Source organism: Electrophorus electricus, chromosome 4 (assembly GCF_041902795.1).
Source record: "Electrophorus electricus isolate QZ-2024a chromosome 4, ASM4190279v1, whole genome shotgun sequence".
NCBI classification, from domain to species: domain Eukaryota; kingdom Metazoa; phylum Chordata; class Actinopteri; order Gymnotiformes; family Gymnotidae; genus Electrophorus; species Electrophorus electricus.
The window spans coordinates 32,681,764-32,686,806 of NC_137500.1; the positions used below are offsets into that span (position 1 = coordinate 32,681,764).

General features: G+C 40.0%; 1 long non-coding RNA gene across 2 annotated transcripts; it reads right to left on the reverse strand.

Annotated features, from left to right (window-relative positions):
* Window positions 1-331: 331 nt before the first annotated feature.
* On the reverse strand, window positions 332-4,781 carry LOC145657568 (uncharacterized). 2 transcript variants are annotated; one of them, XR_014123378.1, is made up of 3 exons: window positions 2,810-4,779; window positions 2,632-2,663; window positions 332-2,441 (listed from the first exon to the last, which is right to left on the reverse strand). It is a non-coding gene; the product is annotated as an uncharacterized LOC145657568 (long non-coding RNA). The 2 variants fall into 2 exon arrangements; XR_014123377.1 differs by having other exon boundaries at window positions 332-2,663; window positions 2,810-4,781.
* Window positions 4,782-5,043: the final 262 nt, after the last annotated feature.

A 5,043-nucleotide genomic window follows, 5' to 3' on the forward strand; every position in this document is an offset into this window, starting at 1 on the left:
AGACACTGTCGTATTGTAGATATGACAGTTATAATGTAGACATGACGCTGTCATAATGTATACATGACACTGTTGTAGTATATTCATGACTTAGTGTAGACATGAGTTATAATGTAGACATGACACTGTTGTAGTATATTCATGGCACTTAGTGTAGACAAGACACTGTCTTAGTGTAGACATGACACTTATAGTGTAGACATGACACTGTCTTAGTGCAGACATGACACTGTTGTAGTATATTCATGACACTGTTGTAGTGTAGACATGACACTGTTGTAAAGTAGATATGACACTGTTGTAGTGTAGACATGACACCGTCTTCCTTGGGTTAAGCATTTGAGAAGTTTAATGACACATGCCAATATTCAATTCCACAAAAATAATCATTTTTATTTATTAAATTAAGAAAAATAAAGAAAAACATATAAAATTATATTCCAGACTTTATCTATACACTGAAGAAATCACTATTATCAAAATCTATCAAAATATTGTCTTATTGAAATAAAATGGTTTAATTACATCCACAGACTCAGTCAGAAAACCCTGCTGCTTTGGAGTGGCACACTCCTTCTAATGAAACTAATGGTCAATATACAGCAATACATACAGATCGAGCCATACCATCTCTATCAAAACAGGGGACTTATACAAACTGACAACATAAAATTATTTTTTTTTTGCCATGAATTTGCCATGAATTAAATTTCTATCTATGGCTCTAGCTCTTTCTTTATAATAAAGTCACCTGTGCATCTAGAGTGTGTTCATACCCAAACCTGGGTGTGTGCATCCTGTCCTGAGCAGAAAAAGACCAGACAGACTGCACCACACCTCTGCACCACACTGACTCTAGAGTGAATAAAAAAAAAAAGATTTAAAAAATGGGACAAAAAGTGCTATTAACTACTGAGGCAAATCTTTTCTTAATCTGTTGGTTTGAAGGAAGTCTAATTACTTTCACAGTTTTTTCTCACATCTGAACACAATACATACTCCGTGATGTAGAAGGATCTTGGGTAATGTAATGCAGTGTGGCGCATTTGTTCTGTATTTGCTGACAGACCATCTTACATAGACCAGGGGATTCACTCTCAGTCGCCACACTAAAAACTCATCATTCACTCCAAATTTGCTCAGCAAATAGGTGTGTGCACAGGACTGCTGACGAACACACAGTGTGTCACAGTTTCCATGAGACACAAGGAGACACCATTTACGTAAGACACAAGGAGACACACAGCTTACATGAGACACAAGAAGTCACAGTTTACATAAGACACATGGAGACACACAGTTTACATAACACAGAAGGAGCCACACAGTTTACGGAAGACACACAGTTTGCGTAAGACACAAGAAGACACAAGACAGAGCATAAGGCAAGTGTTTGTGGGTTAGGAAATATGTGTCCCTGCCTGCAGTATTTTGAGTGAAATTTAGAGTTTGAATACCCTAAATGTTCTTTCCCCTTTAGCAGAGGCAATACCCTGTGGGAATTGCAGGTAGTAAATATAGTTAATGTGCCGTGACTATGGATCTCTGGCACGGGGCTGGCGAACACTGACGTGACTTATCTCCGTGATTCTGACAAATAAAAATGACATATTTTCCAGCTTCACAAATGAGATTGCAGAGTGATAAACAATTACGGAGTAGAGACGACTTGTCAGGGAATCCCTCTCCACCCAAACCCCAGGGGTACGCCACGGGTCTCCAATTAATCCCGAGGTCTCCACACCTCCAGCACAGTCCGGCATGTCCGCCATATTTAAGAGCACATCCAACAAAGTGGACGGAGAAAAAAAAGATTAAAATAAATAAATGCTGATGCTGTTTTAAATATGAAAAAAATCAAACAATGAAATCACAACAAAAATTTAATTAACAATGGGTATAAATCTAGGGAACTATGGTATTGAAGAACTCATCATGGATGGACTGTGTACTCAAGGCCAGTATCGTCTCCTCCTAACAGAAGGGTTTTGCAAGCAAGTAACTTCTCATCTTAATACGTTTTTATCTTGCGCAGACATGTTAGCTCACTCACACCATTCTTGTCCTGGGACCAGACGGTGACTAACCTGGAGACGGTATCTGGTGCTGCCTGTTTAAGATCCTCACGTGAGCTGCTGAGTTATTAAAAACAGGGAAATAAAAGCATTCTCTCCTAAGAACACACATACATAGACACACATACACACACACACACTGTCTACCAGAGGATATATCCACAATTTACACAGCACAAACACAAACATTGTTTATTTCCTTTAAAAGAGAGAAAAGGATTTCTGCCCCTTTGGAGTTTCACAACAAATATAAGATAAGGCAGTGAATGACAATTAGACCTACCAACCATTTTCAGTCTCCAGAGATTACTTATGGATTTTTGAGTCAGACGTAGAAAGCGAGCCAACGTGACATGTTTCTGAGTGCTGAAACACGAATGAATGTGTGTCAGTCTCAATCAGTGGTCTTACAACAAAACAATACCTCTGTAGTAATTGGTGAGCAGGAAATGGCCTCGCACGTCATGCTCAGTGCGGCGAGAGTTTTTCCTTAAGAAAACATGGACCAACAGACTCCTGTAACACCAGCAGACACCTGATTGTTTTGTTTTTGTACCTGTGAGCTGCAGGGATGTATTTCAGCTGCACCTAAACGAAAGAGAAGGCAGGAGACGGAGAGAAAAGGCAGTGTGGTAAATTGCTTCTGTGCCGTCGAGGAACAGCGCCAGCTGGCCACACTGGTCTGCTTTATTGCCTACTGCTGCGTTCATACAATCAGACCCCAGAGATCTCACCCAGCGTGAGCCGGTGGAGGTTGGGGAGCCGATGGCCTGGAGCGCCCCCTGTGGTGGTGGTGGGGCACTCAACTGATCCAGGACTGGAGACCTGCTAAACACTCCATTCACAGCCCACGTTTGGCCTGTGAGGTGGGAGGTGCTTCCTAGTGGCCTGGAAATAAGCTGCCACAGAGCGGTACACAAGGAAAATACCGCACACACGCACACACACACACACACAGAAGGAAGAAGAAGGAAACAACAGGAAGAGTGGATTGAAGTACACAGAGGAGAGAGAGAGAGAGAGAGACACGGGAGAGAGGAAGACACTTTTGCTAGCTGTTTTGAGGGTTTTTTGAAATTTCTCCCCAGGGTGAGAGGGTTAGGGTGCCTCCTTCACCCTGCACACAAAAGCAGCATTCTGATTAGGAACAGATGCTCTTAAACACTGAAATATCTTTATACATATCAAATTAATATATGACTTTAATAGTAAGTAAAATAACTTTTTCAAATATATCGGTTTAATATCTTCATGGTTTAATATCCCTAGAGTCTGTGATATGTGCTGCTCTCTGTCTAACGAGTGATGCATGTTTCCTTGGTAATTGGCTGCTGCTGACAGAGGAAGTGGCCTTTAAAGTCAAATATATCAGCATTTATAAATACCAGCAAGTTATTCTCCCTACATATTTGCTTTTATAGGCTTGCCAAGACTTTTAATCTCCTGTAATGAAAAATATGCAGTGGGAATAACTACAAAATAATCCCAAATCATCTGCTTCAGTGAGAGCTCTAGCAGTAAAATGAACGTCATGTGACACTTCATTACGATAATAATGAAATGATATAGGAAATGGACACAAACACACACACACACACACACACACACAGAAAGAGAGAGAGAGAGAGAGAGAGAGAGAGAGAGAGAGAGACAGAGGGCACAGAGCACTAGCAGTAATGCATAGAATTCCTCTTTCCTCTTTCTCTGTGTGTGTGTGTGTGTGTGTGTGTGTGTGTGTGTGTGTGTGTTGCATCTTTTTCTTGTGACTAACAGCTCTCCACTGCCACAATACTCTGTACCACATGACATCATCACAGTTCACCTCTGAGCCCAAGTCTCCATTATCAAACAAACACAGCATCATAAACAAACAAACAGCAATATAAACAAACAGTGTTACAGACAAACAAACAAACACAGAATTATAGACAAACACAGCACTATAAACAAACAAATACAGCATTATGAACAAACACAGCACTATAAACAAACAAACACAGCATTATAGACAGACAAACAGAGCACTATAAACAAACACAGTGTTACAAACAAACAGCATTATAGACAAACACTGCACTATAGACAGACAAACACAAATTATAGACAAACAACACTATAGACAAACAAACAGTATTATAGACAGACAAGCACAGCACTATAAGTAAACATAGCACTATAGACAGACTAAGAAACACAGCATTATAGGCAGACAAACAGCATTATAAACAAACAAACACAGCACTACAAACAAACAAAAAACAAACACAGCACTATAGACAAACAAACAGTATTATAAATAGACAAACAAGCAACATTATAGAGAAAAAACAGCATTATAGACAAACACAATGTTATAAACAAACAACACAGCATTATAGAGAAACAAACACAGCATTATAGACAGACAAACAGCATTATAGACAAACAAACAAACAGCATTATAGAGAAACACAGCGTTATAGACAAACACAGCGTTATAGAGAAACAAACACAGCATTACAGAGAAACACAGCGTTATAGACAAACAAACACAGCGTTATAGAGAAACACAGCGTTATAGAGAAACAGCGTTATAGACAAACAAACAAACACAATACTATAGACAAACAAACACAGAATTACAGACAGACCCCACAGGCCAAGCCTCCTCATAGATATACCCCAACATTCCATGAGGAGCAGTAATTAGCCTCAGTGCTGGAAGAGATTATGGAACAAGTGTGGGAATGACAACACGCTGACTGGATAATCACAGAGGTGTGTATGAGATTAAGCCCTCTGGAGTGAGAGAGAGAGAGAGAGAGAGAGAGAGAGAGAGAGAGAGAATAATAACCCACTATCTCTCCACATCTCTGGCCTGTCTTACCACATTACCTCCGTCGACTCTGAGACAAGTGAGGTAAGAATGAGCTAACACTGATGCATGAATCCAATCTCAGATAAGTTGCTAACAAACTTGACATGAACA